At 43.8% G+C, this 19,905-nt stretch overlaps 1 protein-coding gene across 2 annotated transcripts in view; it reads left to right on the top strand.

The window, feature by feature from the left end:
- The first annotated feature begins 2,203 nt into the window (after positions 1-2,203).
- Positions 2,204-19,905, top strand: part of LOC126354870 (patched domain-containing protein 3) — a 382,944-nt gene continuing 365,242 nt past the window's right edge. Inside the window, exon 1 of one of the 2 annotated variants that reach the window (XM_050004872.1) lies at positions 2,204-2,589. The gene's annotated coding sequence lies outside the window, so the exon portion shown is untranslated. The remainder of the gene's footprint in view (positions 2,590-19,905) is intronic. The other variant, XM_050004871.1, reaches the window with a different exon arrangement.

Genomic DNA, 19,905 nt, shown 5'->3' with positions numbered 1-19,905 from the left:
GTAGTCTGACATAAACGATATGTGGTTTCACAATTACGACAGGGACCTACGACGGCGCTCTATTGACAGCTTATGTCCGTACCGCGAAGAGGGAGATTTGAAAGTGATCCGCTCTACAAATTTATCTTATATGCAATCGGTGTACTTTTGGTCATGGGTTCCTTATCAAAATCTTATGTACTAAGTTCCTTCCAGAAAACCTAGAAGTCTGTAGTAATAATTGTGGAGCGACGTGTTTACAAGTGGATGCAGTATCTACACTACTGGCCATTAAAATTGCTACACCAAGAAGAAATGCAGATGATAAATGGGTATTCATTGGACAAAAATATTATACTAGAACTGAGATGTGATTACATGTACATGGAATTTGGTTGCATAGATCCTAAGAAATCAGTACCCAGAACAACCACCTCTGGCCGTAATAACGGCCTTGATACGCCTGGGCATTGAATCAAACAGAGCTGTACAGATACAGCTGCCCACGCAGCTTCCACACGATACCACAGTTCATCAAGAGTAGTGACTGGCGTATTGTGACGACACAGTTGCTCGGCTACCATTGACCAGACGTTTGCAGTTGGTGAGAGATCTGGAGAACCTGCTGGCCAGGGCAAAAGTCGAACATTTTCTGTATCCAGAAAGGCCCGTACAGGACCTGCAACATGCGGTTGTGCATTATCCTGCTGAAATGTAGGGTTTCGCAGGGATCGTATGAAGTGTAGAGGCACGGGTCGTAACACATCTGAAATGTAAATCCACTGTTCAAAGTGCTGTCAGTGCGAACGAGAGGTGACCGAGACGTGTAACCAATGGCACCCCATACCATCACAGCCGGGTGATGCGCCAGTATGGCGTTGACGAATACACGCTTCCAATGTGCGTTCACTGCGATGTCGACAACTCGGACGCGACCATCATGATGTTGTAAACAGAGCCTGGATTCATCCGAAAAAAATGACGTTTTTCCATTCGTGCACCCAGATTCGTCGTCGAGTACACCATCTGTGATGCAGCGTCAAGGGTAACTGCAGCCATGGTCTCCGAGCTGATAGTCCATGCTGCTGCAATCGTCGTCGAACTGTTCGTGCAGATGGTTGTTGTCTTGCAAACCTCCCCATCTGTTGACTCAGGGATCGAGACGTGGCTGCACGATCCGTTACAGCCATGCGGGTAAGATGCCTGTCATCTGAACTGCTAGTGATACGAGGCCGTTGGGATCCAGCACCGAGTTCTGTATTACCCTCCTGAACCCACCGATTCCATATTCTGCTAAGAGTTATTTGATCTCGACCAACGGGAGCAGCAATTTCGCGATACGATAAACGGCAATCGCGATAGGCTAGAATCCGACCTTTATCAGAGTCGGAAACGTGATGGTGCGCATTTCTCCTCCTTACACGAGCCATCACTACAGCGTTTCACCAGGGAACGCCGATCAACTGCTGTTTGTGTCTTCGTGGTGTAGCAATTTTAATGGCCAGTAGTGTACATGTTATCGGTATACTTTTTGCCATGGGTTCCTTATCAAAATCTTATTTACTAAGTTCCCTCCAGAGAACGTAGAAGCCAGTAGTAGGAATTGTGGGGCGACGTGTATAAGAGTGGATGCAGTATCTATCCCTGTGCAACATCTGAAACGTTATTACCTACATACAAACTGTTTCGTTGTGCACACTTCGTGAACTGGCGTTTCTTCTGGAACTACTCTCCATCCGCATCGTTTAAGGCATTATGCTTGGTAATACGTGTAGTGAGACCTCACCGTCCGCAGCTCGTGGTCGTGCGGTAGCGTTCTCGCTTCCCACGCCCGGGTTCCATTCCCGGTGGAGTCAGGAATTTTCTCTGCCTCGTGATGACTGGGTGTTGTGTGGTGTCAGGTTAGTTAGGTTTGAGTAGTTCTAAGTTCTAGGGGACTGGTGACCATAGATGTTAAGGCCCATAGCGCTCAGAGCCATTTTGAGAGACCTCACTGCTCGGCCGGCGGTTCTCGGAGCGGCTGCGAGGGTAGCGTGGCGGCTGTGTGGCATCCCAGCAGGTGCCGTGCGTGGCCGTGTAGGGTCGGCCCCAGTGCGCGTGCATCGCGGGGGCCCAGGCCCGGTCCCCCCGGCTAGCGACCCCCGGCAGCCCCCCTCCCCTCCCCCGCTCGCCAAGTGGAGGGGGACCGCAGAGAGAGTCCGTCCCGGCCAGCGCTGTCGGCGCTCATTCAGTCGCTCTAAGGACCTCCGCTCAGGACGAACAGGACGCACGCGAGACGAACACCCCGCACGACACGCTCCGTCGCTCTTCCACCTCTTCGCGACTGCCAGCCGGTCACCCGCTACCGGAAGCGCGGCGGTAGACTTAGCTAGTCGTCAAATTCAGTGTCCTTCTTCCCCTCGCGGTTAGCTACTCGGGAGCCAGCCGTCTGAGAGGAGCAGAGGGGCCCTCGTGTGCGTACGCCGGTATGACAGGAGCGCCGGTCTGCAGTGTCGGATAAGGTGCGCAGCGATCGTTGCGCGAGAACCGCCGCTCCCAGAGGCCTGCGCTGCCGCTGACCCACTGGGCGGCCGTCGAGGCACCACTTCCGCGATCGCCGTTCTGAACGAGGTATGTCCGCTCTGCTGCGCTTCGCAAGTTGTCGTCACGGTCTCTGCTGTTACGGTTCATAGCCTCTGTCTGTGGTCTGGATATCTATGCGACACTGACTCTCTCAGAACGACTCTTCCGCTCTGCAACTTGAAAGTTCCGATTTGTTAGGAATCTCTACAGATATATCTACACCTACAGTACGAAGCTAACTTTAGGTGTGTGCCGGAGGGTACATTATTTACCAGTGCACTTGCCCCTTTTTTTCTGTGCCATACGCGAATGATGCGCGGAAAGAATGGTTTTGGGTAGTCCTCCATCTGAAAGTCGTGAGCTGTTTTCGCCGTAACAGTTATGTTCAGCAGTCTCAAACACACTCCCAGACTCGATATCTATGCGATATTATTTCTTCAAAATGACTCATCCTGCAGCTGAAAGTCCTGATCTACAACACACACATGTAATCTTTCGGGAAGTTCAGATATCTATATCTACATCTACATTTAGAAACTACCTCATGGTGCGCGGCGGAGGATACTTTGTGTTCCACTATCACCTTCCTCTCCTCCCTCTCACCTTTTCCTGTTCAAGTGGCGAAGGGTGCGCGGGAAGAACGATTATTGGTAATCCTCCATATCAGTTCCAATCTCTCAAATTTTACATTCCTACTTTTTTTACAGAGATGTACGTAGTAGGAATCATTATATTGGTCGGCTCTTATTGAATCATACGCTTGCAGACTATTAACAGTAAACCGCAATGTAACGAACAACGTATCTCTTGTAGCGTCTGCCACTAGTGTTTGATCAGCATCTCCGTTATGCTTTCGTGCTCACTAACAAAGCTATAACTAAATGACTACTCTTCTTTGGTTCTTCTCTGTTTGACATATCGGTCTTCTCTGGTGAGGGTCACAATATGCCGTACAATACTCAGGTATTGTTCCTGCTTTTGTAATATTCCTGCGACTCTTTGTTACTCATTTTTCTGGCTGAATCTCCGATTTTTTTTATGGAAAATCGATAGTAGGGATTCCACAAGGACTAACTTTTCTTTAGCGAAAATGTCTGTCTTTCGAAGTGCATTTATCCAGCAGAGGTCGAACTACTCCTGTCGGTCGTGGTATAATATTATCAATCCCTGTTTCTTATACTCAGATGATTATTTCTTCCTCTGCACAAATGTATAAGGAGAATAATAGCTGATCTGGAATCCGAAGAATATCGATCCTTCAATTAACAGTGATTCTAGTCTCAGAGGGGCGCATCTGAGTTTGGTGTTGTAAAGGCTTGCAATCGCAAATTTGGCCACAAGTGTTGGGGGAAGGCATTTTAGACAATATTTAGATCAAGCCGGTAATTCTTTAATTCAGAAGTGAAATATCACAGGAAAAACGGGAACTCAAATAGCTCATCGATAAAGTAACTGGACAACTGGAAGGAGACAAGGAAGCTTCAGTTCGAGTCAGAGATCATATATGGTCAGTGTGACACAGAACTTTGATCAGGGCTAATAGTGTAAACTGAGTGTGTCCGGAGGTCAGCGCGAATACTCAAAAGTTTTTCTGATTAGAGGTACGGTCCAAGAAAAGCTGATAAATATGAACTGATGAATACTTCAAGGAAGACTCCACCTGTTTCACGAAAATCTACATCCGTAAACATAACAGATCATACAGTGCTACAGACGTTGTATATTAATAACGTAGCCTACCATATGAACAGCAAGCTCAGAGCTTTCGTAGAATGTTCCGTTATCTGAAATGAAGAACTGCCTGAAAAAAGTTGCAGAAGTGTTAGTCAGATCGTAATAGTATGTCAAAGTGGTGCAAAGTTTCGTAACATTCTCTAAATGCTCGGAAATGTAAAACTCGCATCCTATGATTATAGTATCAGCGAGTCGGTCTACTCATACAAATACATGGGAGCAACGCTTCGTCGGGATAGGAAACTGAAGAATCACACAGGTTCAGTTGTGGGTGAAGCAGATGGTAGACTTCAGTTTATTGGTAGACTGCTGGGAAAATGCAATCGTTAGCAAAGGAAATTGCTTATAAAACACGCGTTCTAGTATATTGTTCGACAGGACTAACATGGGATAGTGAACGTATACGAAGAAGTGCAGCACTAACGATCACAAGTTTATTTGGCCCGTGAGAGAGCGTCTCGGACATGTCGAGAAAGCTGAACTGACAGACTCTTGAACATCCCTCGAAAACCTATTTACGAAGTTTCAAGTGAGAACCCTATGAATACTCTAAAATCCTCTAGGTATCGTTCCGGTAGGGATCGCCAAAACAAGATTATATTACAGGACGCACTGAGGCTCAGCGCTCCATACGCAACGGAACGGGAAGAAGCCCTGACAAATGGTAAATCCAGATCACTGTGGCTGCAGACTGCAGGTATAGATGTAGTTACAGTCATTTGCGAAAAGGAGAGTAAGGCTTAGAGCTTAACTTGTAGGATGTGAGAGTATAATCACAGTTGGACAAGAATGACGGAGGAATAATTCCTTGTTATTGTTGAAGGGGGCACAAAATGTTTGTTTCATGTGGTTCAGAGGAAACTTAAATCTTGAAGTTCCGGAGGGGATACGAACTCGAATCCTTCCGAGCGCTTTAACCAGCATACTACCTCGCTCGTTGTGAAAAGTGGTGTACGTCTTTCAGATGAAGGGGATCTTCTGCATATTTATTTCGATGGTTTGAGATGTAAGCCATACTCTTCCGAAATATGACTGTATTGTCTAAATTGCTTCACTTCTTCACTGAGTGTGAGAGTATTAACAGCTATGGCTCGTTCCAACTGTGTGTCTTTATGTTGTACTTCGTAACCACAAACTGTTAATGATTATCTTTCTTTTTATTTCTTTGCCGATAATGTGATGATCATAATTTTTAGTGGAAGGGTATTTTGATCACTTTTGAATCACTTAGCTTATACTCTTGCAGTGGTTTTTATAGGTCCTATTTTTGGTAATGTAATGGTGACAGTGTTATCCCGTGCGACTTTATTTGTAGAGTATCTTTCGAACCACTCCTTACGAGCATATCTTTCGAGAATCGCTATTTCTCTCCAAGTTTATAACCTGATGACCACACTGTTGAGCGCCCTAGTTCCAATCCTAGTTTCTAAATCTACATCGTCACGACTCTAGCATTGACCATAAAGGACAATTAGGAATTGTTGAGTGTTAGGAGAGCGAACGGGTGGCGGAGAACAGACTCTTGATTGAGTTTATAGTACAGCAGGTCACTGTCCGCAGGGCCTTACCTCTGTATTTTATACACTGTGGTTGCAGAATTTAAAAAACGGTATTAGGTAAGTTCAGGAAGAAAATCATCCTCAAAGCCTTTAATATCAACGCAATTTTCATGCTGTACTGATATTAGTAGAGGAAACAGCTGCTAAAAGCTCTAGTCAAAGGGAAGTGTATGATAACATCAGTCAAAAGAGTAATTCTGAGTTTACTAGGTATCCACGAATTTCTCAGATTGTTTGATGGAAAGCAGTAAGAAGCACCCTCAAACACACAAACACCATATTACTTGTTAAGTTTTCGTATCATTTGTAACACTGTCTTTTCAGGGTCTGGAGTTTAATTCTATATCGAAGCAGAGCGTCACTTGCGATATGTCATCTCAACTTTTTGATAATGCTTACAATACGAATCGGCTCTCAGATTCCTAAAATGACCGTTCCCAGTGGTATAATGGGAAACATAATTGTAGTAGTTACTACGGGAGTTAAGCGCAGGGCAGAGAGCATTTAAGTGGCACAAATCAAAAGTATCCTAACGCAGAAAAAATTCATTTTTCATAATGCGGTGTACTGGCAGCGGTTGTCGTATGACCTTTAGCGCTGATATGGCAACGACTCCCTTCACGACCGCACATTTCAGGTCCTCAGGGCTGAGTGACATGGTTTTACAGTAGTAACGAGGCCCTTTTACTACACTAGAGATGTTCAAAACCTCATCACCCACCCCTGATGTTTCAGAGGAATGATGGGGTCTTTTAATAATACAATAATTATTTTCATTTCTGTTGCAAAATTCATCTCGTGGATCATCTGTAACGGGCTAACTAACGATAGGAAGTAAGAAATTTCAGAGAACCATCGCATCTGTGTTCAAATTCTGGGATTTGAGAGGTAGTTTCCTTAAATCGCCAAGGGAAAATGTCAGGGTGATTCCCTTGGAAAGTACACGCCCGATTTCCTTCCGCGACCTTTTCAAATTAAAGCTTTGGCTTTGTTCCTAACGATCATGTCGTAGACGGAACATTAAAACTTCATTTTTTATGCGAGGACAGTGAATATAAGGTTTATGAGTAAAAATAAACTTAGCTTTCGATGGTTTCGGAATATAAGGTAATCGTATTCTTCGCTTTTCCCACAGTCCATTACATGTTTACTACAAGAAAGCACTCGTATTTCATGAAAGACACTTTTATATACTACCAGAATCTGCTATTGAAAAAATCTTAGTGTCGTCATTTGGCAAACCTGGATATGGTACACTTCCCACAGTATGATTGAAAATCGAACTTAGTCGCAGAAAGGTTTATTCAGTAGCAACTTATGGTGGCACACAAAAGCTATCTTTCACACGACGGATTGAAACTGTCGACCGCAGTATAGAGGAGACATGTACATCATTTCTTAGCAATCCGCCCGTACTCTACTCATTACCATGACATTATGGGACCAAACTGCAGAGATCATCGGTCCCTCAGCCTACACACTACTTAATCTAACTTTAACTTACACTATGGACAACACACACACTCATGCCCGAGGGAGGACTCGAACCTCCGACGGGGGAAGCCGCATCACCGTGACAAAAGAGGCAGAGTGTACGTCTTTTCTGTACCATGTATTGAGGTTTCTTCCTGTTTTATTCATGCAGTGAGCGTGGGAGGAAATGTTGCTAACATACTTCTGTGTGAAGTGTTATTAGTTAAAGTTTATCTTCACTCCCTCCCACGTGGGCGGTGTTTTGGAGACTGGTGAATTGTGTTTGTATAGCTATAAGAACCAGGTTTTGGAACTCTCTAGGTATATTTTCGTGTTATATTGGAGCACTTACATTGGAGCCCTCTATTCAAGATGTCGTTTCTCAGAGATGCTCTTTCAGCCACTCGTGAGTCAAACAGGTGTGTGACCTCTTGCGCTGGTCTTGTTTGCATACGACTTTCGTTCTCTGATGGTTCAACACGACGTCCACGTTCGTGCTCACACTCATCAGGAACACTCCAGTACAGGCGGGACGACAGTTTTGTAAGTAATCTCTTCCCTCCACAAGTAGTTTGAATCTTTAAGGTTTCGTCCTCAGGAACATTCCAAAACATGTTGCACAGCAGTTCTGCACGTGCCCTCGTTCCTAGAAAAACTGCAAGTCTGGAGATACCTGCTAAAGAATCCAGGCTTATCGTTTGCTTCACTAACTGCAGAACCTAACTGACGGCTGCACTTCAAATCTGCCGAATTATATTTACAGCAAAATTACAAAATGTGCTAATGATTATTAAAGACTACTTCAGCTACGTTACGACAGGTTTCGTTTGCTCAACACCTTCAGGTTGCCGAGTTCTTCCAAGTCACAACATAACCCGGCAACCTGAAGATTTTCAACGAATGAAACCGGTCGCAACACAATACATGTTTCTTTATAATACAGCTGAGGTGGTTTCTATTTTTAATCATTAACATTAGTGTCAGCTGTGGTGATCAATATGATCAACAAATTGTGCCTCTCAACATTTTATTCGATTGATAAGAGCAAGGAAACTTATTATTGCATTACCTCATTATCTGTCTAAGTGAAACTTCAACAAGAAGCACTGTCACATACTCTGTTTTTGTGTTTGTTAGTAAACCTGGTGACAATGAATTGGCTGTTGGTAAAGGCGACGAAGTCTACAATATTGCTGTGTTGATAAAAACGTATATTGCTTGCCTATGAGAAAATACACGAAATGCACTGGGATACGACGTCCCTAATTTATTCCTAAGCGTAAAATATAAAATATTTATTTCAGAAACGTAACATTCTGTATTTCTATTCAGAACTACAGCATGACACCAAAAGCATACAAATTATTGCCCAAGGGAAAAGTTTCGCATTGTAATTTTTTTTTTAATTGTGTTTACCTTGTCAGTCAAGGACACCAGATATATATGAACAATGGGACAGGAAGCAATTACCATCTTTTACAAGAGTTGTTTCTCGGACCTCCTAAAGTAGCTACACTCTCACTGGGCCGTTTATGTCTCCGCTACACTATTAATCGGAGTAAGTCGCGCCGCCTAGCCTGTTAATGCTTTTTAACTCGGCCAATACCCGCTTCCTAATTTACACTCGTTTAGGCCAATGCTAGAATCATTTCTCAATTGGGATTATTTCTGTTTCTCACTTTTGTCGCCTAGTCGCTGCGGGGCCATCTGCCTCTGCCCCATAAGGCTGCCGCAACAAGGCTTTCCCTCCTCATCTCCCCCCACCGTATCTACCCACACCACTCCTTTCATCCCATCCTGCTGAACCTCTGCTTGTATAGCTATAGCGGGTACAGTAGCGCGTCAAACCCAAGTAAGTTAGTTACCTGTCACGTAAGGTCAAATTCACGATAAACGTTATGATGTGGAACGTGTCAACGGAACAAATACAGAAAATACACACACACACACACACACACACACACACATACATACACACAAACACACACACATACATACACACAAACACACACACATACATACATAAATACATAGGCATACGCACGAATTTTATATGGCTACATGCTGCGCATTTACAGTTTCTTCTGTAAATACATCTAATTATTTCTATTCAAGATTTGTTATGCAGTACAAAAGGAGTTATAAAGTAGAAGTACCTTTAATCTACATTTGAAAACATTTCTCTTATTTGTCGGATGTTTTATATCAGTGGATAGATTGTCAAAGAGTTTTGAAGCTACAAATTTAACATCTTTCTGTGACAAAGTTAGATCTACATCTACACTACTGGCCATTAAAATTCATACACCACAAAGATGAATCCAGGTTCTGTTTACAGCATCATGATGGTCGCATCAGTGTTTGGCGACATCGCGGTGAACGCACATTGGAAGCGTGTATTCGTCATCGCCATACTGGCGCATCACCCGACGTGATGGTATGGGGTGCCATTGGTTACACATCTCGGTCACCTCTTGTTCGTACTGACGGCACTTTGAACAGTGTACGTTACATTTCAGAAGTGTTACGACCCGTGCCTCTACCCTTCATTCGATCCCTGCGAAACCCTACATTTCAGCAGGATAATGCACGACGGCATGTTGCAGGTCCTGTACAAGCCTTTCAGGATACCGAAAATGTTCGACTGCTCCCCTGGCCAGCACATTCTCCAGATCTCCCACCAATTGAAAATGTCTGGTCAATGGTGGTCGAGCAACTGACTCGTCACAATACGCCAGTCACTACTCTTGATGAACTGTGGTACCGTGTTGAAGCTGCATGGGCAGCTGTACCTGTACACACCATCTGAGCTCTATTTGACTTAATGCCCAGGCCGTTATTACTGCCAGAGAAGGTTGTTCTGTGTACTGATTTCTCAGTATCTATGCACCCAAATGGCGTGAAAATGTAATCACATGTCAGTTCTAGTATAATATATTTGTCCAATGAATACCCATTTATCATCTGCATTTCTTCTTGGTGTAGCAAATTTAATGGCCAGTAGTGTACATCCATACTGTGCAAATCACTGTGAGGTGCATCGCAGAGGGTACATCCCATTGTACGAGTTATTAGGGTTTCTTCCTGTTCCATTCACGTACGGAGCGAGGGAAAACGATTGAGTGCCTCTGCGTGTGCAGTAACTATTCTATCTCATCCCCACGATCCCTGTGTGGGAGATATGCAGGGGTCTGTAGTATACTCCTAGAGTGACCACTTAAACCCAGTTCTTGAAACTTTGTTCATAGACTTTTCCGGGACAGTTTACGTCTATCTTCACGAATGTTCCAGTAAACAAACTTTTGACAATTCAATGTGTCCATTCTGTATACGTTCAATATCATAAAAGAATAATTCGATCATTTTTGCTTCAGGTGTTGTGAATATGTCTGCCACTCTCAAACTCAAATGTATTTTTGATAACGTATTTCATAAGTGTTTTATGATCTCTTTTGACATCCGTGAAAGAAAATGTGAAAAATATGTTAACTTACTGAATTCAACACGGTGGTCAGAAACAGTCTGAAAAGCTTGAAATGGTGTTGCAGGATAGGTAGCGCTGAAAAATAATTATTAAGAAAATAACAATACCTTCATTGTCTTCGAGTTAGTTAGCATTGAAGTTAGCCAATCAGGTAGTTGCGTGCGCAAATTACGGCGGCCCGCCAGAGATGGTGTTACCAAACGTGTTCTTCGTTTCTTTTCCTAATACTGAATAAGAGCGATACAACATTTGAATATGGGACGGTAGTAAGGATCAAATCCGAGCCAAAGGCTGAAGGCTGAGCATCTCGTGCGCTATCATCTACGCTATGAGAACAAATGACACTAAATGCATCTGGTTGGCCACTCGAATTTCCGAGTGTCTGATAGGCTATCAATGCTAATTAACTCGGAAACAGCACAAAGTATCGAATTCTTTTCTTAACAAATATTTCTCAGCGCTACCTACCCTCCTATACCCTTAAAAGCTTCTCAGACTGTTTCTGACACCCTGTATACCCACAAAGCGGCTAGTTATTCTTATCGCAAAAACGAATTAATTGGTGTACTATGCTGTTGTTCCAGTTTGAGTTTCATCAACATGCGCACCTAACAACTTGGAACACTCTACCCTGCTTCCTATTTCTAGTTGATACACTAGGTCAGTAGGAGGTAGGATATTTTCGACAGCACAAAAGTGGATGAGCTGTGTTCTTTCAAATTTTAATAATAGGCTATTTGTTTAGAACCAGTCAGTATCTTTCACAAAAATGCTATTTACTATTTTCATTGTTAATACATCTTTGCTCAGATCTACAAGAATCCTTGTCCATACTGCAAACAGGACTAAATCTGCCTCCTGATTCAGATAAAATGGCAGATCATTAACGTACAGCAACAACAGCAGTGGCCACTGATCAGACCCTGTGTAATTACCATTGTAATTGCTCCCCACGCATATGATGTGGCACTCCTCTTTGTGTTGATCGAACAACGTTGGATACCTTCCTACATTCTATTTCGTAAATATGCGTTCTCACACATCAAATACTTCGGGACGGTAACTGACAATGCTCTTACCACGTACAACTATACAACAAAATAATTATACTGCTAAATCGCCGGGATTTGGCATCAGGGGAGTTTCTTACTGACATGAAGGCAGCAACTAATTTTTATTTAATGTAGATAAAAGAGCTGTCACGATCTTTAAGGATTCGCCCTCAGATGACAATACCCGTTTTGCAGCTCAAGCAAGCCTCAAAAAAATCGACTGAATTGGCACGAAACTTAAATGACATACATGTTGCCAAAACAAGCGTACATCCTGCTACCAATACTGGAATGTAGAAAATATTATATCAAACGTATTCTACTGTCTGAGTATAAATTCTTGAGATTAAAAATCAATAACGGGTCGTTTTATCTAAGGTTGGTTAGTGTCTTCGTTTCAAAAATGGTTCAAATGGCTCTGAACATTATGCGACTTAACTTCTGAGGTCAGCAGTCGCCTAGAACTTAGAACTAATGAAACCCAACTAACCGAAGGACATCACACACATCCATGCCCGAGGCAGGATTCGAACCTGCGACCGGAGCGGTCGCTCGGCTCCAGACTGTAGCGCCTAGAACCGCACGGCGACTCCGGCCGGCTCTTCGTTTCAAAGAAAAATTTTTTAAATGATTCATTCATTATAATGGAAGAAAGAGGAATCTAGTTCTGAGTCGTTCATGTTTTCGAACAGCTTACAGAAATACAAGATAGATTTCTCCAAACCATACTATTATCCGACCTGTGGAAGATTACGATACGAAATTTCGGCTGATTTTGGCGAACCTTGATGGTGCAATGTTTCGGAATATATGATAATTCCTGTCACTTTTTCCATTTTAGGCTTGTTTCACCAGCAACCCTCACGCGTTGTTCCAGGAAAATATCTCTGCGTTGCACTAAGCTAATACCACTGTAGACTGATACTGTAGAATTAAACTCCGGAACGCGTAACGCAAATCCATAAGTAAGGCCCCATATAGTCTTTCATTTGTGCTTTATTTTGTTATTTCATAAAACTCACACTAGTCTATAATATAAGTCAATAAAAATCTTTTCATGGAATTATAGTTGACCCTCCCTCCCCGCCCCCCCCCCCTCCCTGTTTATAGCAGACAATGGTTTCCACGGCATCATCCATTATAGAAATGTGCGGTTACGAGCCGCCATTGAGTGCAGGATGAAATATTGGCCTAGTCAGTCGAAATACTCCTTAGAGTATAAGAAAAAAAAGAACGGTGCAGCACGGTGGAATTACCCGAATGGGACGAAATCGGTGGGTATGAGGTACATGTACAGAGAAACAAATGGTTATAATTTCAGAAAAATTGGATGATTTATTAAAGAGAACGGGATTCACAAATTGAGCAAGTGGATAATGCGTAGGTGCACCTCTGTACCTTATGCAAGCAGTTACTCAGCTTGGGAATGATCGATAGAGTTGTTAGATGTCCTCCTGACGGATTTACTGCCAAATTCTGTCCAATTGGCGCGTTAGACCGTCAAAATCCCGAGGCAGTTGGAAGGCTCTGCCGATAATGCTCCAAACGTTTGCAATTAGGGAACGATCCGGAGGGCTTGCTCGCTAAGGTGATGTTTGCAAATACGAAGACAAGCAGTAAAAACTCTCATCGTATGCGGGTGGCCGTTATCTTGCAGAAACGTAAGCCCAGGATGGCTTGCTACGAAGGACAACAAAACGGTGCGTAGAATGTCGCCGACGTACCGCTGTGCTACAATTGCGGCGGCGGCGACAACCAAAGGCGTCCTGTTGTGAAAATAACTGCCACCCAAACAATCTCTCCTGGTTGTCGGGCCATATGGCGGCTAACACACAGGTTGGTATCCCACCGCCATCAGGGGCCTCTCCAGACACGTCTTCGGCCTGGAATCTCATTAACTGGACTAGAACTGTCGGAGTAGAATTGTCTTCAGTGATGAGTCCCGCTTCGAAATGAGCTCCGATGAGCTGCGAAGTCGTGTCTAGAGACGACTAATGCGCTATTGACTTGCTCATTGTGTGAAATTCTTTCTCTTGAATAAATTATCTAACTTTTCTGAAACTGTAATCATTTATGTGTCTGTACGTGTACATCACATCGCAGATTTTCGTCTTTTTTTTTTTTTTTTTTTTTTTTTTTTTACCTTAGAGTGTATTTCAAACGCAAACTTTTGGATTAATTCGCCATATAGTTCGGCCCCAAATGATTTATGAAAATGACGGGAAACGAAAGTCATATAGGATGGGTGGAGACTTGGAGCCGTAATGACTGCGGGATCTCGATCGATAAAACTATTAGTTAATATATTTGTTAATAAGGCGGATGCCACGAGTTAACACAGTGTCAAATATAGATGAAATACGTGCATATCTGTTGTAAGGAGTGGTCCAGAAAATTTCATATTCGGTAGATACGTTAATGTTCACCAGCCACTTGTCGTACAGAGTGGTTATCCGTATCTATTAAAATTTCGCTGTGTTTACAGTTTTCAACTCTGGTATTTGTTTCTTTCTGGGAAATTACCTCTGTTTCATGAACTGTACTAGTTTTTTTATGCCCGTAATGCCAGTTACTTGAACATCGTCTTCGAAGTAAACGTTAAATGACGACAGTCAATTGTTATGAGAGGCTGGCATTTCAAGCAGGCTAGTAACTGATAATGAGATTCAGTAAAAGATTTCTTTTTTTTCTAAATTGACAATTGGATGCAAACGGTGCTGAAGCAGTACAGTACAGATGAGACTTGGCGTGGCCTGGCGTTTACTAGCAGAGGAGCAGCGTGCAGGCAGATGGCGTATGTCAGAGGTGGTGGCCTGTTATCAGCATTTGTCTGCACCGTGCGACGACATTTGAAGTAACCATGAAAAGCGTTTAACGGCCTGGGGCATCACCGGCGAGCCAGGGGCGCCGCGAGAAGGTCGCGATGGCTCCGGTTTCCAGTGGTGGTCCTCTCCAGCTCCGGCTCCAGTCTTCCAGTTGTTGAACAGCGCTCCTCGGTGGAAACTTCATACTAATTAAGAAACCGAAAACGGAGTTGTTCAATAGCAATTCTGTGGTTTTAACGCAATACACCCAAAAATGGCAAAATTATTGTGTTTCGATTTATTTTCAAACTCTCGAAATACGAGTTAGGTGTTCACTTAACTTACGGGAATGCAGCCGGGTGATGTCGTCGATAACGGCCTATATTACGACGGGAGCACCCCCTGCCGACTTCAACTCTTAACTCCAGCAGGAACGTGCTGTGCAAGTGAATTTAAAACCTCAGTTTTCGGAGAAACTCAGGAAATGTAAAACAAACACACACACACACTGTAAACACTAGCGCCATCACAAACCAAAGTTGATCGGCGTCAGAAGTTATCGAAAGTGAAACTAATAATCAAAAAATGGTTCAAATGGCTCTTAGCACTATAGGATTTAACAGCTATGGTCATCAGTTCCCTAGTACTTAGAACTACTTACACCTAACTAACCTAAGGACATCACACAACACCCAGTCATCACGAGGCAGAGAAAATCCCTGACCCGCCGGGAATCGAACACGGGAACCCGGGCGCGGGAAGCGAGAACGCTACCGCACGACCACGAGCTGCGGACAACCATCCACAGACTGGCCGGTTCACCGGGCCGCGAGACAAATCCGCCTAGCGGGTGTCGTGCCGAGGACCAGGCGCTCCTTCCCGCCCGGAAAGCCGTGAGTTAGACCGCACGGTCAGCCGGGCGGGCAATAATCAATGGGTGAGTTAACACAATCTGTGTCCCTCTGCTTTTTGACAAGGGAGGGAGCAAAACTTAAACAAAAACCACCGTATCTATTTATAAGGTTACTTGCTAATTTAATTTCAACAGCTTCCTTCACAACACTGTCCCAATAGCTGCAAGTGCATTCCAGAATGTCCGTTGTTATATTTCGTAAGATGACCGTTGGCAAGACAGTGTTCTCCAGTGACGGATTTACTCGGCTGTTGTGAGCTTGTGCGCCGCTTAAGCTCAGCAGAACGATCGTCCACAGTTCTGGCAGTCTGACCCATGTGCGACATGCCACAACTGGAAGGAATACGGAACCTAAAAGTACCCTGACCTTAGACTGGCATGATCTTGGCTTGCGTAAGGCGATTGTCTACCGTATTCCTTGCAGTCGTGGCATGTCATATAGAGGGTATGCTTCCGCCGAAATATCGGCGGTGGACGGTGACGTCACTCGTCTGCATTCCGCTAACTTATGTGAACTTTCTATGCGGCGGGAGAAACTCAGCTCTCACAAATGAGTTAGTTAGTTACATCTTGCGTAGAACATTCGAAATGATGTGTAACTAGTCAGTTTTCTGGAGATGCGTAAATGATTAAATTATACGGTACATCATTAGTTTTTACATTAATAAACTCATTATTTTTCAATCTTACTCGTGAAACGTCACTTAAAATTTGTTACTTAATAACTACCAGTTTTCAAATAAAAATTCGCTTATGGAATAAAACTTAACCAAGGAAAAGATTTTAGGTTAGATGTAAAATTTTATTTTAAGTTGTTTGACAAATGATCAAAACTTTTATTGACGATTACTGAACTCCTTTCTGTGGCACTGGCAACATTACTAATGAGCAATAAAGTCATTCCCTTTCCTAGCTTTGTAGGTGTGAACATCCCTGTTCTTCTCATTTTCTCAAACTCTGATGGGTTATTTGTGACACATTTCATTAGCAAATATAAATATTGCGAAGGCGGAGTTAAATGCCTAGCTCTTTCAAGACGCGCTACATGACGAGCACGTATGAACACCACATATTATTCTTACTGCTCTCTTTAGCGCAATCAATGCTTTCTTTCTACATAATGAGTTACCCCAGAAAATTATCACCCAGTGTTAAACGGAAATATGCTAAATATGTTAGGAGCTTGATTCGTATGTTTTCAAGATTAGGAACTGCACGAAGAGCAAAAGTAGCTGAAATAAATTTTCGGGCGGCTCACAGGTATGTTTCTGCAGTTTTCATCTGTAGGTACACTCATAAAATTTTGAGCATTTTACCCTGTTCACGGAGTCCTATTCATTTGTTACAGCAACTGTTGGTATGCCTCTGTTGTGTGGAATTGGTTATACATTATTTTCCCAAAATAAAAGGTGAGTCCATTTTCAGAGAACCCGTTAATAATGCCCTGGAAAACATCATAAACAATTTCTCCTACTGTTTTTTCTCTAATGGAATTTATTATAATTCTATTAGTCTACGAAGAGTACCAATTCTCTCTGCTGAATGTTAAGGGAGGGTAATACACGAACATATTGCACCGTAGAACTTAATCCTCCAAACGTTCTTACTCGAAGGGAGATCCAGCGACATAGCTTGCCAAACACAAGCAGTAGAAACTCTCGCAGTGTGTGGGCGGACATTATCTTGTTGAAACGTAAGCCAAAGATGGCTTGCCGCGAAGGACAACAAAAAGCGACGCAGAATGTCGTCCACGTACCTCTGTGGATGACAATCAAAGGGATCCAGCTGTAAAACATATAAGATATTAACTACTCAGTGGAAATGACAAAGCGGGGGTCGGTAAGGTCAGATATCTCCCAGTCGTGCACACAAGGCTGAAAGTCACATGGTGTGTGGTCTGTGGGACTACAGCGCCAAAATAAGCTGCCCCCCGCAGCACGTGGCACTTGTAGCAATGGGAAAAGACTCTGTGTGTCAGTGAGCATTTATCGTGCTCGGTTGCGCTTTTCTTCATTACAAAATGGCCAGGAGACATTTGAGAAAGAATCATCCGGAAAACGAAGTAGGGCGAAGTGTGACGAGTGTACGCCAGGAATTTGTTGTTGCTCTCAGCATTGTTAAGTGCAGACGACCGCCACATTGGAGCAACAAGCAAGAAGCTCCACAGTGGAATGACGACTGCTTGCAAGGCGCGTAAGGGGGTTGGTCGCTTGTGTTCCGTTTACATCCAAACATCGGAGTCACCGTGTGTGGTGGAGCTGGAGCACAGGGACTGAATTAGCGATGAGAGGAGTTGCTTGCTTTTCTCGGATGAGAGTAGTTTCAACCTGAGTAGCGATTCTGGACGTAGCCTCATACGGCGAGAGGTGAGGGACGCATAATGCGTCCACGAACATTGTCGAACATGATAGTTCTGGTGAACGGCATGTTACGGTATAGGCACGCATAATGTTGCATGGATGTACTGACCTCCAAATCTTAGAACACTTTCACTCACTGGACAACGTTGTTGTGACACTGTACTCCTTCCCCGTGTGGGGCATTTCATGTGCTCATTTGGCCCTGACCTCATATATATCGATGATAGTGAGCGACCGCATCGAACAGTGCAGGTAGAGGAGTTTTCTGAACGAGAGGATATTCACTGAATGGACTGGCCTTCACCTTCTCCCTACTTAAATGGAGCACATGTGGAATGCTTTGGGGAGGCGTATTGCACCAAGGACGATCCAACAGTTGTCAACCGCTCTGGTGAAGGAATGGAACCCCCTACCACGAAAAATCCTTTGCAACGTTGTGGGCAGCTTCTGAGCATGTTGCAAGCATACACTGCACTCCTTGCTGACCACACACCCTTTTAAGAACCATGTCCCGCATTTTGTAACATCCAGGGGACCATCATAAATCGCCGTTACTTTGAAAACGGAGTTGGTACGGCACTATTCGTAATATGAGCCCGGTAACGGTACACAAAACGATATCTTCCTTATTGCGCGTATAAAATGTATATAAATAACTGCGATGATACATGTCGATAGTAACGCTTCGTTAATGTTGGTTGTGACGATATAAAAGAAAGGGGAGGTTAAATTACTTCTCTTAAAGACAGGCTATTCCTCTCGGTACCTACAAGTGGGTTTCGTCGAGCTTAACACGGATCACCATCGACATGTCCCAAGGGCCCACTCCGTGAGACTCTGCTGAGAGGTTTGTTATTTGGCATAGCGCACTGTTGCACGGTATCGTTAGTGCTTTTTAAGCCAAATATTGGGAATGAAAGTTTTTTGACCAGCAGGGCCCGAACCTGCCGCTCCCGTGTCCAGTGACTTGACACGAGCTGGGGATGGCTGTCTGTTACGAAGGTTAAACTGGCCCAAGGGCTCATCAGCATGCGCACGCGAGTTGCCAGAATCGTCGCACTGGTAAATCCTACGTCCAGCTATATCACGAGTACCGTTTCGAATAACCCTATTGTTACTGATACTGACACTGTAGTGGATTGGGCTGGTTGTCTGGCCGGAAAGATATCTTTGAGTAAATGTAGAAACTTTTTTATGTAGTGCAGTTTCAATAAAAATTATGCCTTTAACGTTTAGGAATTACCGGAAACAATGAAATACCACCTTACTACAATAAGCATTTCAGTCTGTCCACCTGGTCAACAAAACATGTCAAACGACTGCGGCACCATCCTTGAGATGCTTCTCTTGATGTTTTCTTCCGTGTCACCATCGTTGGTGCATAGATGGTGGCACGAACAGCATTCCGTATAGAGATACGTACCAAGGGTTCACAGCATTTTGCGCAGTTTAGATTATTACAGCGGAAAGTACTGGCTTTTAACGACGGAGCTGTTCGGGCACTAGTGGCTGTTTAGAGTCGTAAAGAAGACCTGCCAGCGCTCTCATGCCGCCCGTTTCTACCGAGAGAGACCTTCCGTTGCAACTACTGGGTACAGAACGGCACTTGTGTGTGCAGAGTCTACGTCTTGGCTTCTGACTGCAGGTGGAAATCAGAAGATTGCCCTGGTTATCGCCCCTGGATGACATCACATAATGGTTTGTGGCAGGATGTAGAAGTATTTTATCATTTCAGTCATTGTCTCATCAGAGCCTTTTCAAACGAGAGAGCGCAGTGGCAATGACACTACATTCTTTTTCTGAAGGAGCGGCTTTCAAATGTGCTTCTGGCTACCGCGTTCAGATCTCTCGTGTTCATAGGAACATCGGAACTAATCGGACACTGGCTGTTACATACCCATGCTTGTCGCCCCTCTGTATCTAATTACCGCGATGTCGACCAAATGCTCCATTTTTATTTCTCAACGTTCTCAATTTCCTCCACC

Source organism: Schistocerca gregaria, chromosome 3 (assembly GCF_023897955.1).
Source record: "Schistocerca gregaria isolate iqSchGreg1 chromosome 3, iqSchGreg1.2, whole genome shotgun sequence".
In the NCBI taxonomy this organism is placed as follows: domain Eukaryota; kingdom Metazoa; phylum Arthropoda; class Insecta; order Orthoptera; family Acrididae; genus Schistocerca; species Schistocerca gregaria.
The sequence above is the reverse complement of the archived record's forward strand: the minus strand, read 5'-3'. Positions and strand labels throughout refer to the sequence as shown.